The sequence below is a fragment of the Pongo pygmaeus genome, chromosome 1 (genome assembly GCF_028885625.2).
Source record: "Pongo pygmaeus isolate AG05252 chromosome 1, NHGRI_mPonPyg2-v2.0_pri, whole genome shotgun sequence".
NCBI classification, from domain to species: domain Eukaryota; kingdom Metazoa; phylum Chordata; class Mammalia; order Primates; family Hominidae; genus Pongo; species Pongo pygmaeus.
Genome location: NC_072373.2, coordinates 169,721,242 through 169,744,866, shown reverse-complemented (window position 1 = coordinate 169,744,866; position 23,625 = coordinate 169,721,242). Strand labels below are relative to the sequence as shown.

The 23,625-nt window shown below is 38.0% G+C and overlaps 1 long non-coding RNA gene across 1 annotated transcript in view; it reads right to left on the bottom strand.

Annotated features, from left to right (window-relative positions):
- The window catches only part of LOC129016060 (uncharacterized), a 104,988-nt gene that overhangs the window by 58,813 nt on the left and 22,550 nt on the right, over positions 1 to 23,625 (bottom strand). The window contains exons 3-4 of the long non-coding RNA XR_008494712.1: positions 19,312 to 20,143; positions 11,745 to 11,870 (exon numbers count right to left, since the gene is read on the bottom strand). This is a non-coding gene — a long non-coding RNA (uncharacterized LOC129016060). The remainder of the gene's footprint in view (positions 1 to 11,744; positions 11,871 to 19,311; positions 20,144 to 23,625) is intronic.

The window sequence follows — 23,625 nt, the reverse complement described above, 5'->3', positions numbered from 1 at the left end:
GAACACACCTATAAGGTACAATGGCTTTGAAACCAAAAGTCCTGTTCAAATGTCAGCACTGCTTTTTATGTTATGTGTGTCTGTGAACTTGTCACTAGATTTCTCCAGGTCTGTTTCCTCACCTTCAAAATGGGAACACTTTAAAAGAGGCTTTGTTGTAGGAATTTAAAAGATAAAAGAATATAGTATCTCTCAGTGGGAAAGACCAAAGATCATAGAATAATAATAATTTTTAAAGTGTGCCCATCATGTAGGTATCTCTAAATGAACAAATAAAATAATTTGAATCAAAGTTATGCTACCCTAAAAATTTTAATTTTGATAATTCAGCATCTATTAGTATAATAACCCTGCTAATCCTTGCAAAGGATATAAACTTAAATAATGTCTGGCTTAGCTAGGGCATTTCAGGGCATGGTCTCAGCCCAGCAAAGCATGCTGGGTAACACATCAAAAGGTAACTCTAGGTTATGACCTCACGTCATGGAGCTGGTATCTAAACCAACCCATCCCACAAGCCCATATTTTACTATTGCTAATCCTTACAACTATTATATAAAGTAATATAATTACCTCTATTTTACACGTGAGAAAACTGAGGCATACTAAGGTGAACTCATTTTTCCCATGTTTTCCAGCTGGAAAGTGGTAGGGCTAAGTGCTCATTTCATTTAATTTCAACAAGGATTTGTACAGTACCTACTCTGATACTGTCCTAGATGCTGTAGTTATAACAGTGAAGGAAAAATCGCCAAACTTTTGTTCAAGATTTGAACCCAGATCTGACCTACTCCAAAAGCTGAATCTTTCCACCAAGCCCACTGCTTCATTGCATTGGTGCTATATGGAGAGATAAACCTGACCCCAATTCAGTAAGTTACGATGTTCCCATTATGCCATTTTTATTCCCTTTATGATTTAATCAGAACACTTGCTTAAATTAAAATATAGCTTAGTCATGCATCTGATCTTCTTTCCCCTAACATTTTTTTCATGGAGCTGTCAGTTTTGCAAACTGGCTTGATTTATACAGATATTTTATCCAGAAATAAATTGAATTAACAATTTAAAATGCAGAACAGAAAAGGCTGCCAGTGTGCTAATAGCTCCATTTCCCTGATTAAGAGGGCTTTCTCTAAGATGGTATGAAGGACAGAGCCCTCTTTGGCCTAAAACTCATTTTGACAATGGTCTTGGAAGAAATAGATTCTAGAATAACACTGCCTTGTCTCAGGAACAGACATCCACCCCAGATCCTATGGCCAAACTAATCTTCAAAAATATTACTTTGTACGTTTACTTTGGTCATAAGCTTTTGGGGTTTTCTACACTTACAGTGAGAAAAAAAAAAAAAAAAAACCCTAAGGTTGCCATTCAAAGTCACCAATTTTTCTCTAACTTCTTTAGTCTTATTCCCTCCCTCCTCCTGCCACCTCCCTGAGTCCTCAGGAGCAGCAGATTGGAGTTTGATGCCCCACTCTGTTACAGATTAGAGGCGCTACCTTAGCCAAGTCACTTTACCTCTCAGAGTTTCAGTTCCATCTTTATTCTTTAAAAGGAGACAGTAAAATTTGTTCTCTGCTCCTCTTAGATCTGAGGAGAGGCTCCAATGAGGCAAAAGATTTTGTAAGTTGTACAACGAATAAGCCACCTTACAGGATCTGCACCACCCATAATTATCTATGCTTTTTTCCATACACATTTCTCTTCCAAGGCATTTCTCCCTTTCTGCAATGCACATGCTCCCCCTTCCCCCATCTATACAAATAAGAACTTGTCTTTCTTCAGGGCCCAGCTTGAGCCTGACCTCCTAAAAGAAGTCAGTTGTCTTAACTGTCCTAGCCCTCAAGAATTTCCTCCCCCAGTGACTTGTCATGGTTTCTCTCATTTGGCACTTGGCCTTGGCTGCCTTTATGTCCTCATTCCTCAGTATCTCAACAGTTAGCTTGTAAACCCCTATGAGTGAGTCTCTTAGTACACTTTGGGCTGCTATGACAGAGTACTCAAATCTGGGTAATTGATAAAGAGCAGATTTTTATTTCCCTATAGTTCTAGAGTTTGGGAAGCCCAGGATGAAGGTGCCAGCATCTGGGCAGGGCCTTGTTGCTGTTTCCTCACATATTGGAAAGCTGAAGGGCAAGAGACGGTGTGCTCACTCCCACAAGCCCTTTTTATAGCAGCGTTAATCCATTCTTGAGGGCTCGACCTAAACACCTCCCCAAACACTTCCCAACACTGTTTCACTGGGGATTAAGTTTCCAACACAGGAATTTCAGGGGGCACATTCAGACCATAACAAGGAGAGATTTCATTTTACACTAATTTATATTAATATATAACACTAAGATTCACATTCAACTAGCACTTATTGAATGCCCACTGTGTGTCTACTCTGTGTCAAGGGCATTCTCATTTGCTGTCTCCTGTACCTCTCATAAGAAACTCATTACTAATTCTTCACATTTTACACAAATAGAGACAGAGGTTCAGAGGAGTTAACTCTTCATTGTTCAGCATCTCACAGGTAGTAAGTGGCAGGGCTGAAAACTAATTTCAGGACAGATTTCAAAGCCCATGTTCTTTCCACCAAATTATGCCATCTTCTTTACTAAGTGTCGACTGATCCTAATTGTATGATGGTAGGTAACTGGGGCATCAAATGGGGTCTCTAGTAGCTCAGAGCACTAACCATCTGGACCTGATTATAATTGACCATACGGATTCATATCTGACTATTCATCCTATAAATATATTTCTCTACGGCTTCTATTTTTTACATACTTAAGCACATAAAAAGTAAGAAACACAATGTAGAATAAAATGTATAATTCAAACCTTAAATGCCCTTCTTATTATCAGTATAATTTTGGTTACTTTTACATCCTTGCGTCCCAGTTCCCTCAAATGAAAAATGAGGATACCATTACCAACCTTACAGGGTAGTGTGAGGATTAATTGAGATGTATAAACTGAAATATACAGTTGTTATAAAAATTGTGGGAAATGCATAGGAATCATGTCCAGTAATAGCTCTCTAATTCTAACTTGGGGCTTGTGCCAATATCAGGTGAATATTCCTTGTAAAGTCTCTGAAGAGAGAATATTCTAGGCAATAAGAGGGCACAGAAATTTTCATAGAGACAAAAATGGTAAGAACTACTTATGAAAAACCAAACTCTTAGAAGAAATCTGTAAAGATTTGTAAAAAACTTGTATTCTATTCTGCTTTCTGTTACTGGAAGATTTACAACATAGGTTTATATGTTGTCTAGGAAGCTATAGAGGCCATTCTTCAATAGTTCAAATTTACTTACATATTTAACATTGCTAAGTACACATGACTAAGTATGCCATTGGCAGAAAGGGGTGGAAGAGATAGGGGAAGGAGAAGTCATAAAGGTAAGTGATATCTTCTCTCTGTCATCAAAGTAACTCATATTTTAATGATGTGGCCAGCCACGTAGAGTACTTAGAAAGGAAAGGAGTCCTGTGGACTTGGCGAGGAAGAAACTTTCCACTTATAAACACAACATGGGACCAGCATCAGGAAGAAATGTTTCCACTACAACACATGTTTAAATTGCTCTACAGTTTTATGCTTATCTGCTTCAATTTTTTAACAATTTATATCAAACTCCCATAGAGAGAACTCACAGGGGCAGAGTAAATCCAGTTCCAATAGAAATACAGAGACCAGACTTATCTACTTGACCTCCATATTAGTCTGTCAGGGCTGCCATAACAGAATTCCACTGACTGAGTGGCTTAAACAATAGAAATTTATTTTCTCACAGTTCTGAAGTTTGAAAGTCCGAGATCAAGGTGTCGGCGGGGTTGGTTTCTGGGGAGGCCTCTCTCCACGGCTTGTGTGTGACAGCCTTCTCTCTGTCTTCACATGGCCTTTCCTCTGTGGGCTCACATGCCTGCTACCTGGTGCCTCTTTCTCTTCTCATAAGGACACCAGTCCTATTAAATTAGAGTCCCAACCCTGTGACCTCATTTAACATCAATTACTCCTTAAAGGCCTTAGCTCCAAATACAGTCACATCGGAAGTTTGGGTCTCAACATACGAATTTGGAGGGGACACAGTTCAGTTCAGTCCAGGAGAGCCTCCTCCTTACCTCTCACATGGTCTGTAAGGTGTTTTTCAGAATCCCTAAGAATCTACTAGGAAAAAAAAAAAAAACGTGAAAATTGCTAGTCCATATCATTAGTAATAACTTTCTCAAATCATATCAAATCTCATAATGGAATGACCATTGTTTCTCATTGTTTGCATTGTTTCTCATCGTTTGCATTGTTTGCATTTCTTTCTTCTTAATCTAAGTCAGAAACGAAGACAGAGAAGTTAGGACATATGAAATTGGATCAGTAAGAGATGGTTGACTTAACAAAATGTACCCACTTTGAAGAACATTTTCTCTGGACTTGGCTGGAATGACCAGGTCCTCACAGCTTTTAGACTCTATGAAGTTGAGCTTTTCCACTCTATGATGTTGAGCTTTTCCACACTGTCTGCAACACCCCAAAAATGTACAGTGTACATAGAAAGAGGTGCAAATGAGTTCATTTCACCTTCCTTTCTAGGAGTTTAGGTCAAACTTCTTTATTGGCTGGAAAGAAACATATTTTTTTATTTACCCTTAGCATCATCCACTAAAATAAGACATTACAGAAAAAGGATGCTCAGTCTTGGTGAAATGTCCATTTCCAGGTATACATATACCTTCACAAGATCTCTCTCTTTCAGTCTCTCTCCACACCCCCTCCACTGTCTGTCTGTCTCTCTTTCTCTCTCTCTCTCTCTCTCTCACACACACACACACATACACACACACACAGCTAGAGTCTAAGGCAATATTCAACACATTTAGGAAAAAACTGGCTAATAAGGAACTCTCTAAGGAGTCTACTTAGCTAGTTTTTACCTACTCTGGCCATGATAATTTTGACTATTCAGTTAGTCTCTAACTATACAAAATAATACTTGAAAATTACTTTTCCCAGAATTTACCAAAATAATAATATGATTTGTTACAGAAATGAGAGTGGGGTGGGGGGTACTCCAGGCAGAAGGCACAATGAAAACAAAGGTGAGGAAACAGAAAACGTAGGATGTACACAAAGAACAAGTTTTAACAGAAAGAATTGAGGATGACAAAAGGGAAATAATGATTTTTTTTTAATTTGCTTTGAAAGAATGAATAGAGTCAGATCATTAGGGGCCTAGAGGCTAGGATAGGCAGTTTGACTACTTTTTTCTAAGCGCCAGAGAATGATGGAATGTTTTGAGCAAAAGCAGTATGCCTGGAACTTTGCTATAGGAAAATTAACACAGTGGGTATGTGTGGCATTAATCAAAGGAGGAAGAAAAAATTGAGGAAATCACCTAGAACTATAATGGAAAATGTGACATAAGAGTTAGAAAGCAGGAAGAAGCAAAGTGTCAGTGGAATCACAACACTGTGAATTTTAACACTAACATTTTCCACCTATTTATTAGAGACCTGCAAGGTCTCTAGCACAAAGCAGTTTATCATTTTGATGAGAAATGAACCTGAATCATGTACTCTGTAAGACAGATGTATAGAAATGAACCCTGCAATCTGTTCAGTGAGCCTAGCTAAATGCCCAGTAACCATATCTTAACACAATGTACTCCACATCCTCCCATACACAGAGGCAGTAAGAGTTAGTAGACAAATCTTGACTCAGGAACTATGCAAAACAAAAACACAATGACTCCCACTCAGCTGTGCTAGGGATGTCAGGGGCTGATCTGAACGAAATAAATATCCCACAATCACAGACAGCTTCACACAAAGGCAAAAGAGCTGATTGCTGCCACCAGGTGATTCAAGAAGTTCTAAAGTGCACCATTCTAAAAATATTTTTCTGGCCGGGCGCGGTGGCTCACGCCTGTAATCCTAACACTTTGAGAGGCCAAGGCGGGTGGATCAGGAGGTCAGGAGATCAAGACCATGCTGGCTAACGCAGTGAAACCCCGTCTCTACTAAAAATACAAAAAAAATTAGCCAGGTGTGGTGGCCGGCGTCTGTAATCCCAGCTACTCGGGAAGCTGAGGCAGGAGAATGGCGTGAACCTGGGAGGTGGAGCTTGCAGTGAGCCGAGATAGTGCCACTGCACTTCAGCCTGGGTGACAGAGTGAGACTCCATCTCAAAAAAAAAAGTCTTTTTCCTAACAGCCTGCATGAAAATGTCACATTAAACTCCTTAAGGGAAGGCCCTTGTGAAAATCCAAATCCATACCAAAGGCAGGATACTATTTATAAATGACACTAACAGGATAGGGCTGCACCTAGGCAATGTTTTGCTCAAGACGGCCTGTGGCACTGCATCAGGAAAAGTAATCCCAACTAATCTAGGAGATGGTCGATAGTCACATCAAGAAGTGACCAGTTACACACTTAAAGATGGGGATTATATTTGAATGTAGTGTCCAGTGTAGCTTGGAAAAAGTGAATTTTTTTCAAATACCACAAATGATATTAGTATATCAGAGACTCATTTCCATGTCTGTTGATCTCTCTTTTTCCATTCCTTAACTCTCAGCCTTTCATGTCTATATACTTTGGATGGCCCTTGTAAACTGTATTTATCTTAGGTTTGTATATACAGCTACCCTCATAATCTTTGTCTTTCAAAAGAGGAGTTTAGTTTATTTACATTTACCATAACAATTATTTATTTCAATATATTACTATGATGTTATTGTGTACTTTCTGTTTGACAGGGCTTTTCTATGCTTCTTTTAATTTTTTTCTTGCCTACTTTTAAACTGATTATTTCTCTCATTCAGATTTTTCTCTCTACACTCTATCACATTTCATTTTTTAATTTTTACTCTGCATACTTAGTTTTCCAAAGTCCTAATTTTATTGATAACTTTATGCTTCTTCTTATCACTACTCATCAAATTTATATAGAGTATTTGCCATGTGTTTTCATTTTCCACTGTTTTATTTTAACCCTGCCAAAACATTTTTGTTTTACACTATCAATGTTTATTTGTTATCAGTTATTATTGTCACTTATCATTTCATCTTATAACTCAACCTTTGATTAAAGATAATTTCTGTCGGCCAGGCATGGTGGCTCATGCCTGTAAGCCCAGCACTTTGGGAGGCCGAGGCAGGTGGATCATGAGGTCAGGAGATCAAAACCATGCTGGCCAGCACGGTGAAACCCCGTCTCTACTAAAAAACAAAAAATTAGCCAAGCATGGTGGCGGGTGCCTGTAATCCCAGCTACTCAGGAGGCTGAGGCAGGAGAATGGCATGAACCCAGGAGGCAGAGCTTGCAGTGAGTTGAGATGGCACCACTGCACTCCAGCCTGGGTGACAGAGCGAGACTCTGTCTCAAAAAAAAAAGATAACTTCTGTCTTCTTGAAGTTTGGAATTTCCTGTAATAAGGATCTCTTGGTTAAGATTTTGTTTGAAGATAACTATACTTAGCATTTATTGTTGAAAGATATTTTCATTGGTTATACACTTCTGAGTCGATAAGTATTTTCCCTCAGTATGTGAAAAATGTCATCCCACTGTCCTCTGCCTTCCATTGTTGCCATTCAGAAGTCAGTTGAGTGACTTACTAGTATTCTTTTGTAGGTAGTCTTTTTTCCTCTGGCTGTTTAAATATACTTTCTGAGTCTTTAATGCTCTGGAATTTTACTCTAATATGAATTTTACTCCAGTTTTGGCAATATGGATGTAGGTGTAGATTTATTTTCATTTATCCTATTTGAAATTAATTAGGCTTTCTGAATGTGATGATTTTTGTCTTCTTTAAGTTCTTGAAAATGTTCAGCCAAAATTTCTTTAAACATTTTCTTTCCTCATTCTCTCTTCTCTTGTTCTCTGACCAAATATTTGTTATATCTCACTCTAGCCATGTCTTTTCTCCTCTTATCTACGTTTTTTCATCTTTTAGTTTCCCTATGCTGCTTCAGATTCAGATATATAGTTTAGTTTAATTCTCTTCTCAGCTATATCTAATGTGCTATAAAATTGTCATTGAATCTTTATTGTAAATGTTATTTTCCATTTTTATACATTTCTTGGGTTCTTTTTCAAATTTGCTTGGTCATTTTTATAGTCTGTTCATAATTAATATTTTAATATCCTCCCTTATTTAAGCTTATTTTAGTAAACTGGATTGCTGTTCATGAAATATTCATTCTCCTCTTTCCCAAAACATGCAGGAGTTTTCCCCTTTGCACCGTTGATGTTGGAGTTGGCAATGACTTGCTTTTCCAATGAAATGTGAACAGACATGACATATGCTGTGTTTGAGCAAGGTTTTAAATGTGCTTGCATTACTTGGCTTGTTCTCTTGCACTACTGCAACCCACCATAAGAAAAGCATTCCCCATGTAGCTGCTATGCCTTTCACCTGAGTCCCAAAATAAGAAGCACATGGAACAGACCTAAAGCCAACCTTCAACTTTAACTCAAGCTCAGAAAATCCCATCAGCTCTCATAAAAACTAAGCAAAGCCATACCCTACCTACAAATCCCTACTAAAATATAATCTTATTTTGGCAAGCCACTGAATTTTTAAATCATTTGTTAGACACAGAAAACAGGTTTATGCTTATGTGTTTATTTTATATTCTCCCTAATAATTGTAATATCTGAAGTGTTTTAGGTTCAGTCTGATTCTTTTATCTGTAGTTTCTGCCAGCTGTCATGGTGTTCATTTGCTTCAGTGTTTTTTAATTTTTAACTGAGAATTTATATTCCTTGAAACTAGATATTTATTGAGACTAGTTCAAGGACTTCTGCAAAGAGTTGGGACATTTGTTTCTGTCAAGCATTTTTGGATACTATAAATCTAGGACACTTTTAACTTAGTTATCAAATTGAGAGGTTGTTGTTTGTTTGTTTGTTTTGTTTTGTTTTTAGCAACTCAGGTGGTGTCAATTTGGCCTACACATTTCAATGATTGCTAATTTTTAGTTAACATTCTTAGGATAGATAGCTTTTTTCCCCAACAAACACAAAAGATTAAGACACTTCTCCTTGCTGTTTTCTCAGAGTTAGGAAGTTTAGACTTCATCAAAGGATTCACTGCAAGGCATTCTCAGTTATAAGAAGGGAAAAGTCCTCATATTAGGCTTGATCTCTTGTCCATGATGCTTTCAAAGCCATGCAAGTTAAGCTTACCAGTCTTTGTCAATTACCTTCAGAGCAAAAGCAGTAAGCAGAGCTACGCTTATCTTTCTGAGTTCCTATTTTCATGTTGATTTTCATCTCCTTCCTTTCTTGATAGCTAATAAAAAGACTCACATAAAACCTGTAGCTTCTAGTTGTTTTCAGCAAAAGGGTCAATTAGGTTATCTAATCTGCCATATAACTAAAACTGGACTTTCCCACTTTCATTGTCTTTTGTGTATTTGTTGAAATATCTCATCTTCAAATGGCCTCAACTCTTTTCTTTGTGTTGTTCAATTATTCATGCAACAACCATTTATTAAGTGCCCACAAGCAATGCGGTACTTTTTAAGTTCTGGAGATACATAAGCAAACAATGCAGAAGAAATCAGTATCCTCATGGGCTGATAGTATTGGGGGGAGGGGTTTAAAAATTTGATTCTGTACTATAATTTTATACAGTCCAAGGAAGAAAAGAGAAATAAACATGAGTGACCAGTAAGTGACTGTTAACTAGAAATTTCCTCAAATGCTATTCAGTTTCTACCTCTTTTATTGAGTTTAATACACCCTGTTTGGTATTCACGTTCTTATGTACTTGTTAAATACTCACAAAATATTTCATTATACAAATGAAAACACTTTGTTACCTTTGATTAGCTAAGAAAATGTTAGGTATCATTAATATTTCAGTTGCTACTAAGTTATAAACTGAGTAGAGGTGTATATCAAAAAGAGTATATCAAAATTATCATGTAAAACAACACTTTTCACTTAGCAAATGTCAGAGAATTTTTTTAATTAAAAGGCACCACTGACAAGGTGAGGTAAAGCAGAAACATCTGGAGATCCATCATACATTAGAATTGGAGGGACCAGAGGAGAGACTGAACGAAATACCCTCAGTTTACAGATAGATCAAATGCCAAGACCAGAGAGGTGAAACTACTTACCCAAGGTCTTTTAGCTATTTAATAACACAACTGGGGAACTGGGGCCAATATTTATTTTAGTATATGGAAATACAATAGAGTTTTTTAATACTGATTTAGCTATTGTGCTAAAATATTTTATTGTTTCTAATATTTTGCCTGTAAAATTCTGTTGAACTTTCAAAGTAGATTTTCAGATCATCTGCAAATCATGTAGTTTTACTTCGTAATTTCCAGTCTTTGTGATCTTAATGTATTTTCCTTTATGGGTTATACTGCCTGGAATTTGAATGCAAAATCTTTAACTAAAGAATACTAAATTCATTTTTAGTACTATCAATTTTCAATGTTATTATTGGTATTGATACTATTATAACAGGAAACACCTATATAGTAGTTACTATGTTCCAGGCACTATTCTTTGTCCTCACTACAACCCTATCATTCTCTCCATTTTACAGGGAAGGAAATTGAGGAAGTACAAATAATTTAAGTGACTTCTCTAAGGTTATACAGTTAGTAAAAACAGAGACAGAACTGAATGTTGGCATTTTGGCTTCAAAGTTTATATTCTTGATCTTTAGCTCCACTAGATTTATCCACTTTATTCTAAATTTTGAGAGGCTAAAGAAACCTATCAGCCCAAATATTTTATCATACTACATAATCTTTCACATTGTCTTCTCATGTTTTGAGTTGACTTTGTAGCTTGCTTTAAACCCCGTAAAGACTGGAGATTGTTGTTTCATCAGTAACTTTATTATTCAAAGAAGTTTCAACACAGCCAGAGCGTACATTTAAGTTACATTTTACATGTCTGCATGGTAGCTAAGTTATTTGGTGAGAATTTTTCATTTTTAGTTCTTAATATATTTGAAGACCTTTAAATATGAAGAGAATCTAGAATTGTTCTATAGACTTCAGCCAAACAAAACCTCTTACGTACAGTAAAAGGATACATTTCCAATATAATCCTTTTATTACAGAAATGACCACACTCAATTTTATTAGTGTGTTTACACATTTATTTCTGAGACAATGATTTTTCTGGGGGCCTGGGTTATATCTGTCATGTTTCATCCTTGATGTCTGTCATATAGTGCCTGGCATATGGCAGGTACTCAATAACTTTGCTGAATGAATAAAAGGCAACAACCTGTGGCACATTCATAATTACCCCTATTTGGCAGATGATGAAAAGAAGTTTACTAGAATTCATGTGACCTCCAAGATTACAGAACTTGTCAGTAAACAGAACCAGGATTCAATCCTCGATTTTCTACCCAAAGCCACAATTTTTCAACTAAACCACAAAATGCATAGAAAAGGATTTACTGTATATATTCACAGCTAGTCCATGACTAAAAATCTTGTGGCTTCCTGTGTCATTTGCATAATAAAACTAAAAGTATAAAGAAATAGAATGGAAATACTAAACCTTATGTCAAATTCATAAACTGATCTCTGAAACCAGTTTATTTTGTAAATATAGTAACATGTCAGAAAACCGCTCAGGCTTCTTTTTCTACTAGAAAAGTCTTTATTTTTTTCTCAAAAATGACATCTTTTGCCAACTCTGAATATGATATAGTGTTAATGAAAATCTATGCATAGAAAAATTTCAAATTCATACTTACATGAGAAAATCATGAAGAATTGGAGATATGCCAAAATAGCAAAGGCAGGCTAAACTTGGTCTAATTTCAAAGCAGAAGAAGTAATCAAATTCCAAGAAATTAAGATGTGTATGTATAATTTTATTCCTGGCAAGAGAAATGGTCATAAACATATTTTATTAGCATGTAGAAAAAGTAAGTTGATCACATGGAACCATCATGGGTTCACTTGGAATAGATCCTCTCAAACCTCAGGATAATACCATAGAGAAAGTGAACCTGACATGTAACATGATCTCTGACATGTAACAAAATATCCCAGAATCTGTCATGTAACAAAGTCTAATGCCACATTACAAAGCCTCTCATGATACACTTGTGAACAAGATGAGGCCTTCGGAATTTGCTATAACATTAAATAATGGTTGGTGCTATAACCGTTATTAACACCATAATAACAGTTGGTGGTATACAAGGAGTTAACACCAAACTTATTGCTGTTAACTCCTTGTTGCCATAACCATTAGGTCAGTGGATCCAGCTTTTCTGGGAATGAAGAGAAATAGTGAAGAAGGGAAGAAATTTTCAAGAAAATAGCAAAAATGTGGAGTGAAACTAGCTGCTTCAGGGACTACATCCAGAGGCACATCAGTTCAAAGAAGTTCTAGATGAAATGTCAAGAATCAGAGAAATATTACCTTTGAGGACTGACAGGGTTGCAGCTTCAGAAGCAGAGTGGTGAAAAGATAGAAGATTTCAACACAGTCACGTATCCCACCCAGACACAAGTCACAAGAGAAAAAAGGTCAGTTGCATCCACTTCCTCCCAAATCCCATCCTAGAAAACTGCTGTGGTATTAAACAGAAAAATCAGCTCTCCATAATAAAGAAAACACTATGCTCATCTCCATACTCATGAATCTAATTGCTTACTCAAACATCTAGACCTCTATCCTCATCTCTATACTCATGTATCCAAGTGCTTACTCGAAACATCTCCACTCGGATGTCTGGCAGGCATCTCAAAATCAATATGTCCAAAACTGAACTCTGCTTTCCCCCTGAAACTTGCTCCATCCACAGTCCTTCCCATCACAATTCTAACAACTTAATCTTTCCAGTTGTTGATGTCAAAAACCTTGAAGTCATGCTTGACATTCCTTTCCTTTCATGTAACAGCCAATCTGCCAGAAAATCCTGTCAGATCTACATCCAAAATGCACAGAGAATCTGGCTAGTTCTAATTACTGTTATCATCCCCAACCAAAGCACCAAAAACTTTTCTTGGGACTCTTACAACAACCTCCTCATAGACGTTCCTGCATCCAGGCTTGTTTGCCTACAATATGTTCTCAGTACAAGTGCCAATGTGATCCTTTTAACACTTGAGTCAGATCCTTTCATTCCACTGTCCACTTCAACAGCTCTCCATTTCACTCGGAGTAAAAGCCCAAAGTCCTACAATGCCTATAAGCCCACATAGCCTGGCCCTCATTAATTCTCTGATTTCCTATTACTCCCCGTCACTGACTCTGCTCATTGCCAAAGTGCCAGTCTCACTCTCACTTCAGGGCCTTTACTTCATTCCTTTTGCCTGGGATTCTAGCACATGATTTTCATGACTCACTCCTTCACCTTTAAGACTTTTCTCAAATATCACCTTCTCATTGAGGCCTCCTTGGTCAGTTTACTTAATACAACAATCTGTCCATCCAGCTCCTGAACATCTCTTATCTCCCTTGTGTCTCTACTGTGCTTTTTCCCATAGTAATTATGACCTTCTAAGAAAATACATTTTTTACTTCTTGATTGCTTTTAGTGCTTACTGTCTATCTTCTGCTAGGTAAAGGTCCATGAATGCAGGATTCTTTTTCTGTTTTCTCAGTGGTGTACTACAAACATTTAGAAGGGTGCCTGGCACACAGTCAGTGGTCAATAAATGTTTGTAGAATTAAATGCATTTTAGAACTTTTCCACTTACACCTTGTCCCAGTACCCAGGGGTAAGGCAATGAGAGAGCTGCACTCTTTCACCAGGACAGAGAAATTCCTAATATTGAAGAAATCCAAGCAAAAAAGACCAGGACATGAGAACAAGGCAATTCTGGGCTAGTTGCCAGCTGAGAGCATCAGAAAAGCCCTTTAATCCTTTGGCCAGGAAGCGCCAATTCTTACTATATCTACAGGGTATGATTAGAAAGATATTTATACAATGCGTGATTGGTTGTTCCTTGGTCTGGAGGCAGGGAATCCTACACTTGCAATTAATTAATACTCCTTCCCAGTAACTGAGATGAAGTAAGGACCCAGCCAGATTTGGCAATATAAAAGATGATTGATTTGTAATCCCAGCACTTTGGGAGGCCGAGGCGGGCGGATCACGAGGTCAGGAGATCGAGACCATCCTGGCTAACACGGTGAATCCCCATCTCTACTAAAAATACAAAAAATTAGCCGGGCGTGATATCGAGTGCCTTTAGTCCCAGCTACTCAGGAGGCTGAGGCAGGAGAATGGCGCGAACCCGGGAGGCGGAGCTTGCCGTGAGCCGAGATGGCGCCACTGCATTCCAGCCTGGGCGACAGAGCAAGACTCCGTCTCAAAAAAAAAAAAAAAAAAAAGATGATTGATTTGTGTGTTAATGTCAACTATTTCCATCCAGTTTTACTTCCATGAAAAGACATTAGCACACTCACACAAGATGAACTTAGAATGTTCTAAAAAATCTCTCATGACCACCTACAGTTTTCCTAGGGAATTTCTAAAGACTTACCTCTATGAGCCTATCTCTATAAGCCTATCTGTATGAGCCTAACTCATCACTTTTCCTAGTTTCTTCTCCCCACATTGGCTATGTTCCTGGCTGCTTCTTTCTCAGATGCCCTTGGGCACTGGCCTTGTCCGTTTTAGAACAGAACCTTCTCATCTCTTTTCTTGGATAGCCTCTTAAACATTACCAAGAGGAACCACACTATCCTTAAATCATACTGGGTATCTGAAATTCCACCTTGTCATAATTGTTCCACTTCCAGCCCCAACTGGATGAGAATAAGAATTTTACAGCCAAGAAGCCATATTCCAGTGGTTTCTACTATCTTTTAATTTGGTCCAGTCCCTTTCAACATCTTCCCTCAATGACTTCTATAATTACATAAATAACATGTTTGTCAAATTTTTAGGTGACAAACAGTTGATAAAAATATCTAATATTTTAGATAATAGACTCAAGACTCCAAAATAACTCCTGCAATTTAATGAATAGGCCAAAATGAATAAAATGCCTATTTATGGAGATAATTAGGCCAGTGTGTGATACATAGTGGCATTCTATAAAAGTTTGCGGAATTATAAAATGAATAAATTAATGCAGACTCTTCTACTGAGATTCTAAAAATTAATTGCACAAGTTCACGATGAAGAATAACCTAGAATAAGAGCAATTTGTGAGAAACCAGATTTACAGGTTTATTGGATGCCAAGTGCCTTATAAGTCAGTTCTGTCAGAAAATAGGGCCATTGCTGTTGAGAGCACACCAACAACTAATGTGTCAGTTTGTGAGCTTCACATTTTTTAATTGATTTTGACAAATTTGAGAGATACCTGAGAAGAATCATTGCAATATTGAAAGATTACTTGACTTATTCATTCATTAGGTAATCTTGAATGCCTACTCTGTGATGAGCCTTGGAATAGTCATTAAGGATAAATGGTGTTCATATAAGGAGTGACTGATAAAATGGAATATACTGCATATTTTATTATTATTATTATTAATATTAAGAAGAGTATTACAGCATTTTTAGTTAATATATATTATTGGTATAATATAATAATACAATAATTACTATAATAAATAAAACAATATGTTATGATTTAACAGTATAGTATTATATGCCATATTATGAATATGACAATATTTCATTTTACTCCATGTTATTAACAAGTAGTAATATCATATGCATGTCCATTTTATATGACAATCTTTCCTGTATCAGAATTCCAGTGGAAGCTAGAATGTAACTTTCATGACAGAAAGAATCCTTTATTTCATATGATTTCCAATTAAATAAAAACTTTAAAATATTTGAGACATAATCTAAATGGCTGGGCGCAGTGGTTCACGCCTGCAATCCCAGTACTTTGGGTGGCCGAGGTGGGTGGATCACCTGAGGGTAGGAGTTCGAGACCAGCCTGGCCAACATCGTGAAACCCTGTCTCTACTAAAAATAGAAAAATTAGCCAGACACAATGGCAGGCGCCTGTAATTCCGGCTACTCGGGAGGCTGAGGCAGGAGAATCGCTGGAACTTGGGAGGTGGAGGTTGGAGTGAGCAGAGATCGCACCACTGCACTCCAGCCTGGGCAATAGAGTGAGATCCTATCTCAAAATATATATATGTATATATCTGAGATATAATCTAAATATGGAAGCCTTCCAAAATTTTGCAAATTTCCTGAATCATTATAATTCTCTTGTTTATACTTTATTTGATGGTAACTCTTTTGTATGCACCTCTATTGAGTTGTTCTGAAGTGTTCAACCCACTTTAATTGTAACACAAACTGTCCTTTCTTAGTAATATTTTATTAGCTTATAAAATATTTACTCAAATTATACGTCTACACTAAGAAATATAACTGGCATAAATGATTTGGTAACTAACCCAAGTGATTCTGAAAACATACAACTCCACTCACTGGAGCACAAGTACATGAAAGTACTAGCTCCTGATATCAATCAGAATGTTTTACAGAGGGAATGAGGGACAGCATTCCTCTGCTTAAAGGATTAAAATCCTCTAAATTGGTTAGTCGATTGGTTAAGTGGAAGCTGGTTAAAATAATTCTAACTGAACACTAACCCAATCTTCTCAGAGATTCCAGAGTTTTCTCTCTAAAAAATGTACCTCAATATTACGGTCCCCTCCTGAAAGCCCGTTAATGGCCTTAAGATAAAACCAAGCTCCGTGGACAGAATGATATTTGAGAGATGAAATTTAACTTGTCAAGGAACACTTCCCTTCAGGTTATTTTTGATTGAGTTCTGAATATTTTAGATGAAAATATTAATTATGGAAATAATGGAGGCTTGGATTGATGTTTCCTGCTCCAAGGAGAATTTAGATTTGCCTCTGGCAGTGGCTAGGGGCACTAGCAATGAAACTTCACATTAGGCCATTTATAGTGATTGAGTCCCTAGGACAAAAGACTATTTCTGGTTCACTGTCCCATCTTGAGTGGAGGCCTTAAGGTCCCCAGTTCAAAGCGTGTATGGTTTACTGTGGATCCCCATCCACAGTGGGTCTTGGACTCACATCTCATCCTCTCAGTTGTCTCTTCCTGGATTGGCAGGTGTTTCTGGGTGACAAGCTGCTATACCTGCCAGGCTAACCCCTCTGGGTTTTCTTCTCCCTAATCTGACCCTGAGATTCTTCAATGCAATGAGAATGTTTTTATTCCTTCAATCAGATAAGATTGTTTAATATTTTACCCACTTAAGTGTTGATTTTCATCACTTATTTCTGTATTATTGAAATCATCCCACCCTTATTTCTTCATAAATAAAGAAGAACGAGGCCCCACATTTGACACCAGAGGACCAAAGCATTACGTCTGCTTCTGTTACTTACTAGATATGTTACCTTGGGCAACTTTCTCATAGTCTCAGTTTTCTACAAAACAAACACAAGAATTTTATTCATTGGTGTATGTACAATTCTTTGAGATGCTGCATGGAAAAGCATTGTAAACTGTAAAGTATGACTTAATATCTAATTACATTAATATGTGCTCCTAAACAATATGTGTGTGCTTTAATTTGTTATGATACAGTGTGCAGATTAATTTATCTTTTGTCAATATCAATTTTTTCAGTCATCCGTTTATTTTATTCACATTTATTGCATGCCTGCACTGTGCTAAAACTGCTACTGGGCCTTGTTGATACAGCAATATCACAAAATAATGCCTCAATTCAACAAAATTCTGAAGCACTTCCTCAGCCCCTGCATGATCAGCCCCCACCCCCCCCCCTCCAATTATACAGTCTCCTGCTACTCTTAGTCCCCTGTTATAACCTAACTTCAGGATATTCATCACAATTTTACTTCTATTTTTATTTTGTATTATTCGTTAAATGTCTATTTCATCCACTAAACTGTAATACCTTGAGAGTCACTAGACTGGCCACATTATAATCTGTAAAATATTGTTAAATGACATGAAAGAGATAAATGAATGACTAATCGTATAGAGTCTGTAATGTCTGGTAAGATTTGGTAGGAGATAAAACTAGAAAGGTAGATGCAGAACAGTTTGTGATGGGGCCCTTAATGTCCTGCTGTGTAATCAAGACTTTATCCCTTAAGCAGTGAAGAACTGTGGGAAACTGAGATAATAGCATGGACAAAGGCAAGAAGACACAGACATTCAGCTCATTAGAAACGTTGCCTCAGGTCACTGACTTAGAGAAGGGCAGATAGAAACACCCAGTCTCTTCTTACAACACATGGGCTCCCCAATCTGTTGAACCACTTTGCATCACCTGATGTTGTAAGATATTCTTCTAAGAACAATAGCACTAATTGGGATCAAAACCCTGGGGTGAGGTCCATCTACTGAGCCAAAGCTGGGTGGCAGGAACACTGCAACAAAATTTTTATGTGTCAATGTGAAAATTGTCTTTTAAAAAAATCGTTGTATACGTATTTACAACTATAATTATTTCACTAGACTACATTGTAGAATGAATGAGTCTCCTTGGGAATTGAAAGGGTGCATTCCACCACACCTTTATAGAATTATTATACATACTTTAATTTTGTCTTTGCTGGTTTCATATATTAAGTATCCTTATAGGAGCCTTCAGGTCCTTTGCAGCTCCCATGACTCTAATTCAGTTCACTGAAGTTTCTACCATTACTCCTTCTACCCAATGAGACCAAACAAACAGAAAAAAATTGGTTCCTTCTCCGTTTTGACAGCCCATGAGATATCTGAGGAGAGTTCTCATGTCCTGAGACTTCTTTTTACCCATAAGAGTAAATGCCTCCAACTAAGGCTATTTTTCAGAAACATACAAGTTTATAAAAAATGGCCCAAAACTTTTTGTAGAAAAATTTTAAGTTTGAACATTGGGAGTTCCAGACAAAAAAAAAAAAAAAAAAAAAGGCTTCTGTCCAACACTTTTCACTGCTGGCTATATCATAGTTCCTCACTGGAATAAAGAATATTCTGTTTCCTAGTGGAATGGAGAATTGAAATCAGGGCCTCTGGATAATAACAGTAACAATTACAGTCATAAAGATCATAGCTTACATTTGACTGCTTGCTGTGTGCCAGGCATTTTTCAAAGAGCTTAAAGATATTCTCCCCATAATCTTCAAATAGTGCCATGAAGTTCGTACAAAACTGCTCTTATACGAAGTTAAATCCACTTGTTTCAAAAATAAGGAAAGGGAGAAAGAAAAAGCATAAAGAAAACCTGTATTCACTAAGTCCTAATAGGCTATGCTATGTATCCATTTTCCATTGTTGCTATAACAAATTACCATAAACGAGTGCATAAGACAACAGAAAGTTATTAACTTACAGCTCCGAAGGTCATACTCCATTATTGGTCTCACTAAGTTAAAATCAAGGTGTCAGCATAACTGCATTTTTTTCCAGAGGCTCTAAAGGAGAATCCGTTTCTTGCCTTTTCCAGCTTCCAGAGGCCATTTGCATTCCTTGACTCGGGTTCCCCTCTCTCCATCTTTAAAGTCAGCAACAGCAGTTTTAGTCCGCTCACATTGCATCTCTGACACTTCTTCCATCATCACATGTCTCTCTGATCATGACCAAAAAATATTCTCCATTTTTAAGGACTCTTGTTATTAGATTGGACCCACGGGATAATCCAGTTAAACTTTTCCATCTTAAACTTAAACCATCCAGGAAAACTTTGCCATGTAAGGTAATATATTCACAGGTTCCTACAACATCTCTGGGGTGAACATCTCTGAGGTACCAGTATTCTGCATATGATGACCTATATATGCAATTCCATTTATTCTCCCCAGGAAATCCTCAAGATAATTATAATAGTTATTTATTGTTGTGTAACAAACTACCTCCAAAATTAAATAGCCTAAAATGACATTTGCTTTCTCACAGTTTCCTCAGAGGGTGATGATCCTGGCTGAGGCTTAGCTGTGCCCTCTGTTTCAGGTTGTCTCACATGGCTGCGACCAAGGTGTCTGCTTAGGCTGCGGTCTCATCTGAAGGTTCAGCTGAGGATAGATCTGCTTTCAAGCTCACTGTATGGCTGCTGGCAAGATTCAGTGTCTTGTAGACTGTTGACTGAGGGTCTCAGTTCCTTCTAGCTTTTAGTCAGAGAGCATCCTCAGTTCCTTTCCATGCAGGTCTCCATATATGGCACATTCCTTCATCAGAGTGAGTAAGCAGAGAGAGAAAAGGTGTCAGGAAGGTGGTTGTCATGGTCTTTTATAATCTAACCTCAAGAGTGCCATTCTATCACTTTTGCCATATTCTATTAGTTAAAAGTAAGTTACTAGATCAACAAGGCCAGCCCACATACAAAGAAAAGAAAATATACCATGGAGTGACCATGATGAGGAAAGATCACTGGGAGCCATTTCAGAAGCAGTCTATCACAGTATTTGTATCATTTTGCTATTGCTGCATGACAAGTCACCACAAACATAGTGGCTTGAAATGAAAATTGTTCTCTCTTATTCACGTCTGTGGGTCAACTGGGACACAGCCAAACATCTCTGATTCAAGTTACCAGTTCCCCTATGCTTGACTCCTTGTTGTGTAGTGAGTGCAAGTTTGCTTCATTGAAGTTCAAGCTGGGGTGCCTGCAAAATCCTAGGGCAGTTCTTCTCACAGCAATAGCAGAAGTGCAAGAAGGAAAGAGAACCATGTGATAACTTTTAAAGCCAGGATTGAGGCCTATTGCATGGTTACTTCCCTCCTCCCTACCCCCAGGTACCCTACTGGCCAAAATAAGTCACATGCCTGAAGCCAAAATAAAAGGACCAGAAAGTATATTCTGCCTCTAGTGGAAGCAACTTCAAAGTCACAAGGTAAAGGTCAAGGATCCAGGACGAGGTGAAAAATTGGGGCCAAAAATTCCATCTCCCACAATATTATCACTCACATTTTACTGATAAAGAAATTGTGGTGCAGAGAAGCTAGCTGACTTTCTCAGGATCACAGAATTCAAATTCACATTTGTCTGACTTCAAAATCTGTTCTTCATTGTTTTATACCACCAGGACTCAAGATACATTCTCTCTGAATCATTTCCTTCTGAATAAAGGAGTTCACAAATTGGTATCTAAAAATTCCTTTTGCAAACAGTCATCAGAAATTTCACTTTGCTCTTCTGCCTCCTGTTTCACTTTATCAGCCTAAATTTGTAACATGGGCAGGAGCGTGGAGATAAAATAGGCTCTGAAAATGAGAAAATGGATTTTCTTGCCATGCCTTTGCATTACAAATGGGCCCAGTCCACAGCAATCATGGCTGCACCTGGAACAGTGCACAAGCCCCATGAATAATCCATGTTCCTTACACACTTGTCTCCCTGCGGTGCTGACTCAGCAACTGCTCTCCTACTTTCCGCAAAGTAAAGACAGCATATAGGTCAGAGGAAGTCTAAGAGTGTAACAACATTCTGAACATTTGGTTGAATCCTGAAGGCAGACAAGGGACTTAAAAATTTCATTGGAATTTAACAAGACTGTGATTCTTCGCTTCTCAGAATTTCATTTCTTCAGGGTTAAATCCAGATTTCATTATCTTCAGGGTTAAATCCAGACTTCTTTATATGGCACACAGGAGCCATCATGATTTGACCATTGCCTGCCTGACCAGAACTTCATCCCCGCCAACCATCCCCTGCCCTTCAGCTTGACCTCTTTTTCCACCTCCCTCATCTTCAACCCCAGCTATACAAAACTATTCGTATTCCCCCAAAAGAAAACACATTTATCTGCAATCATTGGTATTTGTTGGTCTTTTTTCCTAGAAAGCTCTTCCTCTCCTTGGTCACTAATCTAAATTAAATTTCTTCTTTCAGAAGTAGCTCAGGGGCTCCTTTGCACAGAAACCTTTTCCTAACCTCACCCTTACCCTAACACCCAGCTCACTTGGGGTTAGGAGTTTTTTGTTTAGGAAACATTTTGTGCTTCGACCATAGCCCTTCTCAACCTATATTAGAATCACCTATTTATTTTTCAATCTCACAAACACTGAGCTCTTTGAAACTAACAATATTTTGGCTCTGAATGCATATTGTTCTTGGCATGGTGCTCAGTAGTCATTACATGATCGCAAAAAAAAAGGAATGGGAAGGGAAAAGAAGGGAAGGAAAGGGAAGAGAAGGGGAGAGGAGCACAGGGAAGGGAAGAGGAGGAGAAGGAAGGAAAGGGGATGGGAGGGAAGGTGAGGAAAGGGAAGGGAATGGGAGGAAAAGGGAGGGGAGGGGAGGGGGAAAAGGAAAGGGAAGGGAATGGGAGGAAAAGGGAGGGGAGGGGAGGGGGAAAAGGAAAGGAAAGGGAAGGGAAGGGAAAAGAAGGAAAGGGGAGGAGAGAGAAGAGGACAGGAGGGAGGGGGGAGAAGGGAGGGAAGGGAAGGAAAGGGGAGGGAAAAGAAGGAAAGGGGAGGGGAGAGAAGAGAACGGGAGGGAAAGGGGAGAAGGGAGGGAAGGGAAAGGAAAAAAGGGAAGGGGAGGGGAGAAGAGGGGAGGGAAGGGAACGAAGGAGAAAGAGAGGAAGAATAGAAAAGAAGTAGGGAGAGAGGGAGGTAAGAACAGAAAGAGGTAAGAAAACGAGGGAAGAGAGGAGGGAAGGAGAGAAGGAAAGAGAGAAGAAAGAAAGATCAAGATCATGTTTGAGAAGGTATTTTGTGAATTTCACATGGCCTCATACAATCAGGAGCCCTATTCATTTCACCTGGAATAAGCTAACGTACAAGGCTAGCTACTCTTAGGGAAAGCCTGTTTTTCCTTAAATCCTTTGACTCCAGCAGATCAGACCCACCTACATCCTCTGTAAACTTAAGTGAATGAACTTTGTAAAGAGTGTTGCCTCCTAGCCAGCTTCTCCATGTACTCCAGTGTAATCAATAACCAATCCAGAGGGCAAATTAATGTTAAATACAGCTTGAAGAATGGTGGAATAAAAAAACAGTAGGGGAGCCTTAGCAGAGAGCCTTCCCAGAATTGTAGTCTCATGGACTGTAGGTTGGTTCAGAGATTATCGTAATCTGCAGGATAGAAGGGCCCTCCAGAAATAGAGTTATCATTCCTGCTATACAAATTGTGCCCCTGAATTAACACAAACAAGAATTTCCAGAAAACAGTTCCAAATGCCAATTGCTGCTGTTTTCACTTCAACACCATAACTGACTGAGTGTGATTGCTTGATGGTTTTGAAGCTGTCTTTGCACCCTAATAATTGCACTTTCCAAATTCCACCTGAGGCATTACCATACCTGATAAGGCTCTTAACTGATGTTTTAATATAATGGCTTGGAACATATATCTTTGGAAAGAATCGTTCATATAGAAGATAGATCAAATATGTTCTAGGATTATTCTTTACAGTCACTATAATAAGTGTTTCTTCTACTTTCCCTCCCACCACACACCCCCATAAAGTCAACAACTTTATGGCATTAGGCTTCAAAGATTTGGTAAAACTCTGGAAGCTTTGCTCTTCTGAGAAAAAAATCTTATTTCATTTTTTTCCCTATCAAATCACCATAATATTTAGGTGGGGAGGGGATATGCAGCTGTTATGATTTAGAGTTGCTGAGCTTCTGACCCTTGTCCTGGCTAAAACAGTGTTTGGATTTGAGTAGAAATAGCAATGAACCTAGAGCAACTTATTAGCTG